Genomic DNA, 10,334 nt, shown 5'->3' with positions numbered 1-10,334 from the left:
TTTACAAGAAAATAATTTCCCAATTAAATTTTTAACACCAAAATAACAAATTTAGAAAAGAAAATAAAAATATGCACAAAAAAAATGCAATGAATGAAAGTATGCAAATAAATTAAATAAAATAGAATGGAAGTGAGAGAAAATAAGAAAGGAAGAAGAAAGAAATAAGAAAAGATAAGAAGAATAAGGATTCGGAGAAGAAAAGATAAGAAAATTGGCACTAATCTGGAGAGATTGTGCGACGCTGGCGACGCGGTCGCGTGGGTGACGCGGTTGCATGGTGCGCAATAAGGTTAGGTGACGTGGACGCGTGGGGCACGCGATCGCGTGACTTGATTTGTGCTAGTGGCGCGAGTGCAGCCTCGCGGTCGCACAACTCTCTGTTCAAAACTTAGTATTGCCAAAATCCAGGGTGACGCGGTCGCGTGGTCGACGCGATCGCGTGGGTGGCCTTTTTCTTAAAATGACACGGCCCCGTGGGGCACGCGGTCGCGTGGTAGGGCTTGGGCTTCCAGCACGAGTCCAGCCCAATTCCAGCTCAACTTTCGGCCATACACCTTGTTACGTCGAAATCTAGGGCCACGCGGTCGCGTGGGTGACGCGGACGCGTGGGGAAGCCATTTTGCAAATGACGCGGCCGCATCAGCGATGCGGTCGCATGGGACGATTTGTGCCCTTGGCACGCCTCCAGCCCAGCTCCTGCGTAATTCTCTGTTCAATTTCTTTTCCTCCTAACGCACATACGACGCAGACGCGTCAGCGACGCTGCCGCGTCGCGTGCGTAAGTCCCTTTTTTTTTTGAAAAATGAAGAATGCAGTGTTAATATGAATGTGACGCAAAACTCCAGGTTCAATATAATAAAATAAAATTAAACTAGAAAACAAATAAAACTAAATAAAAATGAAAAATGAACGATCGTACCATGGTGGGTTGTCTCCCACCTAGCACTTTTAGTTAAAGTCCTTAAGTTGGACATTTGGTGAGCTTCCTGTTATGGTGGCTTGTGCTTGAACTCATCCAGGAATCTCCACCAATATTTGTGATTCCAGTGTCCTCCGGGATCCCAAACTAAGCATGTAAAGCCCTTAAGAAGCTTCAAACAGATTCTTAGGTTCCCGGGGTGACAAATGCCAGAACAGATTCTAGGATCCCAAACTTTACTTTTACACCCATTTTTGTCTCGATCTGCATTTTTCCAGCCGGGTGAAAGGTGATCTGAATTCTCACTGCAGCGACCAAACAGCTTCCTAGACCCATTCAGTTGAGCTTTATACCAACCTTTGCGTTTAAGCTTAAAGCTTCCAACCATGATGAACCTTGCAGGACAATTCTTACCACTGACCATCTTCCTCTTACTCTTGATGCCACAAAGAGCTCTAAGTTGAGCATCCATCTCCAGTAGCCCATATTCAAGTGGGATTAGAAAGCTAAGGATATAAATTTTACCCACTTGAATGTTGTGAAGGATGGTGGCAACTTAGGGGGAGGTATTTTTAATGAAATTGCAAGCTCCACTCCCTTGTGCTCCTCTCTGATAATTACCACCTCTTTGCAAGCTTCTTCAATTTCAACCTCTTCCTCATGGTAGCTCTCTTTCAATTCAATCTCCTCTTCATTGCTTTCCAAGGGCATGGTAGGTTGTGCTTCTTCTTCTTGAATCTCCATCTCTTGATCAACCTCTTCAATTGGGATCATCTTGCTCTTGGATTGATGGATGTGGGTGCTCTTCCATGGATGGTGGTGATGGGATGGAGAGATTATTCTGTGGTTGACAAGGAAGTGCACTAGAGCTTGATGGTTGATTGTTGAAGGTAATTGGTGGTCTTATTTGGGTGAAGAGAGCTTGTATAGTAGAGTTTAGATCGGCAAGTGCTTTCTCCATGGAGGTTTTGGGTAGATAGGAGAGTTCATTTGGTTCATAAGGTGGTTGGTATGGTGGATGAGGGTTAGGGTCATATGGAGGTGAATGGCGGAAAGGGGCTTGTGAGTTTGGTGGTCCAAAGTTATGTTGAGGAAAGGGTTCATAGGCATATGGTGGTGGTTGTTGATAGTCCATTGGAGGTGGTTGTTGCCATGAGGATTGATCAAGTCCTTGTGGCTCCTCCCATCTTTGATTGTTCCAACCTTGATGCCTGTTCTCATTGTAATTTCTTCTTCCTACAACATTATTGTAACCAGACTCATAGCCAAAGGGGTGAGAGTTCATGATAGCAAATAAAAAAAATTAAAAACAAAAATAAAAACAAATTGAAATTAGAAGGTTATTTAAATTTTGAATTTGAAAATTAAATTTGAAATTTGAATTTTTAATTTTTGAAATTTGAATTTTTTTTGAAATTTAAAATTGAAAATTTTTAAATTTGATTTTTGAAATAACATAAGATAAGATAAAAATTTTAAAATAAAAATCAATAACCTCTTAATTTACGAAAAAGCAAATAAAAATAAAAAATAAAAACAAATCAAAAAGCAAATATTTACAATAACCAATAATAAGGCACACGTTTGCAATTCCCCGGCTAAGGCGCCATTTTCATGAGAGAACTTTTGCGTGGTCTAGAAATTTGCGGATAAATCCTCGTTGCAAGTATAGTTTCTAAACCTTCAAAAGTCCTTTCATACAAATATTTTGGTTGTCACAAGTAACAAACCCCTTTGAAATTGATAATCGAGTATTCAAACCTCGGGTCATCTTCTCAAGGAATTGCAGGGAGGTATGTTCTTATTATTGGTTATGGAGATTGTAAATTTGGGGTTTTGAGAAATTTGGAGTTTGGACAATGGGCACAAGTATATTTTCAAGCAATAAAAATTAATAAATAACTGTAAAATAAACTCTTGGCAAGGTATGAAGACTGGAGGTCCTATCCCATTTATCCTTATCAATTGTAATGAGAATTGGATTTTTCTCCCACTTTATTAACCTCTAACTATGAAGGTAAGTTAAGTGGATGAATTAATTCTTGAAGAATTCCAATTCTCAATCAACAATGAGTTTGATAACTCAAGAGTCACCAATTATTTAACCAAGGCCAAAAGGGAGAAAAATATCTAAATTAAATTGAAACCAATCTTAAACAGAGCAAAGCAATCTTAAATCTGAATTATCTCAAAAAATATTAATTAAGAAAATCATAATATGAATGTAGCATAAGCCAAATAGGCAACATATCTAATACAAGCATTGAAGCATCTGAAAGTAAAAAGAGGAATATAAAGTAAAAGAATGTTGAACCTGGGATTGAGAGTCACTCCTAAAACTAAGAGAAATCCTAAATCCTAATACTAAGAGAGAGGAGAGAACCTCTCTCTCTAAAAACTACATCTAAAACATGAAAAGTGAATTATGAGAGCCTCCTCATGAATGAATGGATTCCCCCACTTTATAGCCTCTAGTCTGTGTTTTCTGGGCCGCAAACTGGGTTAAAAACAGCCCAGAAATCGCCCCCAGCGTATTCTAGTACGTACAGGTCGTGGAAAAGTGACGTGGCCTCATGGCTCACGCGGCCGCGCGGGTTTTGTTCCTGCCAGGTCATGCGTCCGCGTGACCCACGCGTTCGCATTGCCTGGCGTCGGGGCAGCTATGACAAATTATATATCAAATCGAAGCCCCGGATGTTAGCTTTCCAACGCAACTGAAACCGCGTCGTTTGGACCTCTGTAGCTAAAGTTATAGCCGTTTGAGTGCAAAGAGGTCAGGCTGGACAGCTTAGCAATTTCTCCAACTTCTTGTATTCCTTCCTCTTTTGCATGCTTCCTTTCCATCCTCTGAGCCATTTCTGCCCTGTAATCTCTGAGATCACTTAACACACATATCAAGGCATCTAATGGTAATAAGAGAGGATTAATAATAAGCAAATATAAGATCAAAGAAGCACGTTTTCAATCATAGTACAAAATCAGGAAGGAAATATAAAACTATGCAAATATTATGAATAAGTGAGTAAAGAGTTGATAAAATCCACTCAATTGAGCACAAGATAAACCATAAAATAGTGGTTTATCACCTCCCAACACCAAACTTAGAGTTTGAATGTGGGGGCTTTGTTTGACTCTGTATTGGGAGAAGCTTTTCATGCTTCTTCTCCATGTGTACAGAAGGAGAACTTTGAGTCTTGAATACAAGGTAGTCCTCATTCAATTGAAGGACCAAATCTCCTCTGTCAACATCAATCACAGCTTTTGCTGTGGCTAGGAAAGGTATGCCAAGGATGATGGATTCATCCTCATCCTTCCCATTGTCTAGGATTATGAAATCAGCAGGGATGTAAAGGCCTTCAACCTTCACTAGCACGTCCTCTACTAGTCCATAAGCCTACTTCATTGATTATTCTGCCATCTCTAGTCAGATTCTTGCAGCTTGTACCTCAAAGATTCCTAGTTTCTCCATTACAGAGAGTGGCATGAGGTTAATACCTGACCCTAGGTCACACAGAGCCTTCTCAAAGGTCATGGTGCCTATGGTACAGGGTATTAAGAATTTACCAGGATCCTATTTCTTTTGAGGTAAAGTTTGTTGAACCGAGGTATTCAGTTCATTAATGAGCAATGGAGGTTCATCCTCCCAAGTCTCATTACCAAATAGCTTGGCATTCAGCTTCATGATTGCTCCTAAATACTGGGTAGCTTGCCCTTCAGCAATGTCTTCATCTTCTTCAGAAGATGAATAGTCATCATAGCTCATGAATGGTAAAATAAAGTTCAATGGAATCTCTGTGGTCTATGTATGAGTCTTAGATTCCTTTGGTTCCTCATTGGGGTACTCCTTAATGGCCAGTGAACGTTCCCTGAGGTCTTCCTCACTGGGAATCACTGCCTTTTCACTCTCTCCAGGTTTGGCCATGTTTATCACGGTTATGGCCTTGCACTCTCTTTTGGGATTCTCTTCTGTATTGTTTGGGAGAGTGCTAGGAGGAGTTTCAGTAACCCTTTTACTCAGCTGACCCACTTGTGCCTCCAAGTTTCTAATGGAGGACCTTGTTTCATTCATGAAACTGACAATGGCCTTAGATAGATCAGAGACTATATTTGCTAAGCTAGATGAGTGCTGTTTAGAATTCTCTGTCTATTGCTGGGAGGATGATGGAAAAGGCTTGCCATTGCTAAACCTGTTTCTTCCACCATTATTATTGTTAAAGCCTTGTTGAGGCTTTTGTTGATCCTTCCATGAGAAATTTGGATGATTTCTCCATGACGGATTATAGGTGTTTCCATAGGCTTTACCCATGTAATTCACCTTTGCCATTGTAGGGTTCTCAGGATCATAAGCTTCTTCTTCAGAAGATACTTCTTTAGTACTGTTGGATGCATTTTGCAATCCATTCAGACTCTGAGAAATCATATTGAATTGCTGAGTCAACATTTTGTTCTGAGCCAATATGGAATTCAGAGCATCAATTTCAAGAACTCCTTTCTTTTGAGGCGTCCCATTATTCACAAGATTCCTTTAAGAAGTGTACATGAACTGGTTATTTGCAACCATTTCAATGAGTTCCTGAGCTTCTGCAGGCGTTTTCTTTAGGTAAATAGATTCACCTGCAGAATGGTCCAATGACATCTTAGACAATTCAGACAGACCATCATAGAATATATCCAGGATGGTCCATTATGAAAGCATGTCAGAAGGACACTTTTTGGTCAGTTGCTTGTATCTTTCCCAATCTTCATAGAGGGATTCACCTTCTTTTTGCCTAAAGGTTTGAACATCCACTCTAAGCTTGCTCAGCTTTTGAGGAGGAAAGAATTTGGCTAAGAAAGCTATGACCAGCTTATCCCAAGAGTTCAGACTATCTCTAGGTTGAGAATCTAACCATATTCTAGCTCTGTCTCTTACAACAAAAGGGTAAAGCATAAGCTTATAGACCTTGGGATCAACTACATCGGTCTTAACAGTATCACAGATCTGCAAGAATTCAGTTAAGAATTGAAAAGGATCTTCTGATGGAAGTCCATAAAACTTACAATTTTGTTGTATCAGAGAAACTAATTGAGGCTTAAGCTCAAAATTATTTGCTCCAATGGCAGGGATTGAGATCCTTCTTCCATGGAAGTTAGAATTTGGTGCAGTGAAGTCACCAAGCATCTTCCTTGCATTGTTATTGTTGTTGGGTTCGGCCATTACTTCTTTTTCGAGATTCTCTGTAAGGTTTTCTCTAGATTGTTATGCTTTAGCTTCTTTAGCTTCTTCTTTAGAGTCCTTTCAGGTTTAGGGTCAGCTTCAACAAGAATGTTCTTGTCCTTACTCCTGCTCATATGAAAAAGAAGAGAACAGAAAAGGAAGAGGAATCCTCTATGTCACAGTAGAGAGATTTCTTTATGTGAGTAGAAGAGAAGAAGAATAGAAGGAGGAGAAGAGAGAAAAAGAAAAATCTGAACACAGAGAGAAGATAAGGTTCGAATTATGAGTACAAGAGAAGTGTTAGTAGATAAATAAAATAAATAGAAAAAGATAAGAGAGAGAGTTTCGAAAATTATTTTAAAAAATGGGTTAGCAATTTTCGAAAAAGTTAGAAGAGATAAAATTAGAATTTTAAATCAATTGGTTAATTAAAAAGATTTTTTATTTTTGAAAAACAGGGAGGTGATTTTCGAAAATTAGAAGAAAGAGAATTAGTTAGGTGATTTTGAAAAAGATTTTGATGTTAATTTTGAAAAGATAAGAAGTTAGAAAAAGATATTTTGAAATTAAAGTTTGAAAAAGATATGATTTGAAAAAGATATGATTGAAATTTATTTTGAAAAATATTTAATTTTTAAAATCAGAATTAATGACTTGACTCATAAGAAATCAAAAGATATGATTCTAAAATTTAAAGTTTGAATCTTTCTTAACAAGAAAGTAGCAAACTTGAAATTTTTGAATCAAAACATTAATTGTTAGTATTATTTTCGAAAAATATGAGGTAAAACTAGGAAACGGATTTTAAAAAGTTTTGAAAAAGATTTTTGAAAATTTTCGAAAAACAAAGGAAAAAATGAAAAAGATTTGATTTTGAATAGATAAATTTTTGAAATTGAAATCTTGACTTGACTAACAAGAAACAATTTATTTTAACATTTTTTTGACTCAGTCAATCCAAAGATTTCGATATTTGAGTGAAATAAGAAAAAGATATTTTTTATTTTTTTTTGAATTTAATGAGGAAAGAAAAAAAAAACCACAAAATGACTCAACACATGAAAATTTTGGATTAAAACAAATGATGCATGCAAGAACACTATGAATGTCAAGATGAACACCAAGAACACTTTGAAGATCATGATGAACATCAAGAACTTATTTTTGAAAAATTTTCAAGAAAAGAAAAACATGCAAGACACCAAACTTAGAGATTTTTCATGTTTAGACTCTAAGAATTCAAAAATGCATTTGAGAAACAAGAAAATTTAAAGATCAAACAAGGAGACTCATTAAGAACAACTTGAAGATCAAGAAGAATGCAATGCATGAATTTTCAAAAATTTTTTAGAAAAATCAAAACATGCAATTGACACCAAACTTAAAAATTGACACTAGACTCAAACAAGAAACACAAAATATTTTTGATTTTATGATTTTATAAAATTTTTTGTAATTTTTCGAAATTTTTTTTTGGAAAGATGAAAAAGAAGAGAATTTTTTTTGGAAATGTTTTTTAATTTTTTTTTTTGAAAATAGAATAAGAAGAAAATTACCTAATCAAAGCAACAAGATGAACCGTCAGTTGTCAAAACTCGAACAATCCTCGGCAACGGCGCCAAAAACTTGATAGGCGAAATTGTTATCACCAGGCATGTCTCCAAAAACATGGTGCACAATACCATGATTCACACGTCTCTTCACAACTTCACACAGCTGACCAACAAGTGCACCGGGTCGTCCAAGTAATACCTTATGTGAGTAAGGGTCGATCCCACGGAGATTGTCGGCTTGAAGCAAGCTATGGTCATCTTGTAAATCTCAGTCAGGCGAATTCAAATGGTTATGGAGTTTTGATAATTAAAAGATAGATAAACATAAAATAAAGATAGAGATACTTATGTAATTCATTGGTGGGAATTTCAGATAAGTGTATGGAGATGCGTTGTTCCTTCCGAATCTCTGCTTTCCTACTGCCTTCAATTAATCATTCATACTCCTTTCCATGGCAAGCTGTATGTTTGGGGATCATCGTTGTCAGTGGCTACCTCCCATCATCTCAGTGAAAATGGTCCTCTACGGTTTCTGTACAGCTAATCCACTGTCGGATTTCTCGTCTCGGATGAAAAGTACCAGGCACAACTACAGCATAGCTAATTAGCTGTCGGTTCTCACTTGTGTTTGAAGCTTGTCACAGTCATCCCATCCTAGATCCAACTCTGAATACCACAGACAAGGTTTAGACTTTTTGGATCTCAAGAATGCTGCCAATTGATTCTAGCTTATACCACGAAGATTCTAATCTCAGATTCAGATGCTCTGTTGTCAGCAGAGACGATGTGAATTGTTGAAGAGAGATCCAAGAGATATACATTCAAGCTTGTTTTCATGTAGAATGGAAGTGTTTGTCAAGCAAGCGTTCATAGGTGAGAATGGTGATGAGAAAGCTTGAATTGAATAGAAGAACAATAGGTGATATCACATTCATCATGTTCATAGGTGATATCACATTCATCATGTTCTTTTGTGCGAATGAATATCTTAGAATAAGAAAGCTTGAATTGAATAGAAGAACAATAGTACTTTGCATTAATACTTAAGGAACAGCAGAGCTCCACACCTTAATCTATGGTGTATAGAAACTCCACCGTTGAAAATACATAAGTAATAATGGTGTTCTTTGGTTTCGGCCCTGGTGGAGGAAATTGTGATTCCTTTGTTATTGTATTTTGTAAAATTCATTGCTTTTTCAACTATGTGTGGACACAACTCCGTTCAACTTAACCAGCAAGTGTACTGGGTCATCCAAGTAATACCTTACGTGAGTAAGGGTCGATCCCACAGAGATTGTTGGTATGAAGCAAGCTATGGTCACCTTGTAAATCTCAGTTAAGTGGATTCATAGGGTCAAATGTAATTGGATTAGATAATTAAAAGATAAATAAAATAAAAAGGGATAGAAATACTTATATAAATCAATAGTGGGAATTTCAGATAGGCGTGTGGAGATGCTAGAATCCTTTCGAATCTCTACTTTCCTATTGCTTTCATCCAATCCTTCTTACTCCTTTCCATGGCAAGCTGTATGTAGGGCATCACCATCATCAATGGCTACTTTTAATCTTCTTGGGAAAATGGTCCTATGCGCTGTCACTGCACGGCTAATCGTCTGGAGGCATCACCCTTGTTGATAGCTACATCCCATCCTCTCAGTGAAAATGGTCCAAATGCTCTGTCACAGCACGGCTAATCATCTGTCGATTCTCAATCAGGTTGGAGTAGAATCCATTGATTCTTTTGCGTTTTTCATCACGCCCAGCCTTCAGGAGTTTGAAGCTCGTCACAGTCATTCAATACCGGAATCTTACTCGGAATACCACAGACAAGGATAGACTTTCCAGATTCCCGGAATCCTACTCAGAATACCACAGACAAGGTTAGATTTTCTGGATTCCCATGAATGCCGCCATCTATCTAGCTTATACCACGAAGATTCTGTTGGGGAATCTAAGAGATATGCGCCCGGCCTAGAGTAGAACGGAAGTGGTTGTCAATCACGCGCGTTCATTGGTGAGAATGATGATGAGTGTCACGGATCATCACATTCATCAAGTTGTTGTGCAACGTATATCTTGGAATAAGAATAAAGGAGAATTGAATGGAAAATAATAGTAATTGTATTGAAACTTGAGGTACAGCAGAGCTCCACACCCTTAATCTATGGTGTGTAGAAACTCCACCGTTGAAAATACATAAGTGAAAGGTTCAGGCATGGCCAAGAGGCCAGCCCCCTGAATGATCAAAAGACCGAATGGCCAAAATATGTCTAATACAATAGTAAATTAACCTATTTATACTAGACTAGCTACTAGGGTTTACATGAGTAAGTAATTGATGCATAAATCCACTTCCGGGGCCCACTTGGTGTATGTTTGGGCTGAGCTTGATCTATCCACGAGCTGAGGCTTTTATTGGAGTTGAACGCCAAGTTGTAACGTGTTTTGGGCGTTCAACTCCGGGTTGTGACGTGTTTCTGGCGTTTAACTCCAGACAGCAGCATGTACTTGGAGTTGAGCGCCACTTTGCGTCGATAATTCCCGAATAAAGTATGGACTATTATATATTGATGGAAAGCTCTGTAGCTCCAGAAAATCTATTTCGAGTGCAGGGAGGTCAGATTCCAACAACATCAACAGTCCTTTTGTCAGCCTTTTT

The sequence above is a fragment of the Arachis duranensis genome, chromosome 9, assembly GCF_000817695.3.
Source record: "Arachis duranensis cultivar V14167 chromosome 9, aradu.V14167.gnm2.J7QH, whole genome shotgun sequence".
Lineage (NCBI taxonomy): Eukaryota > Viridiplantae > Streptophyta > Magnoliopsida > Fabales > Fabaceae > Arachis > Arachis duranensis.
This window is presented reverse-complemented; position numbering follows the sequence as displayed.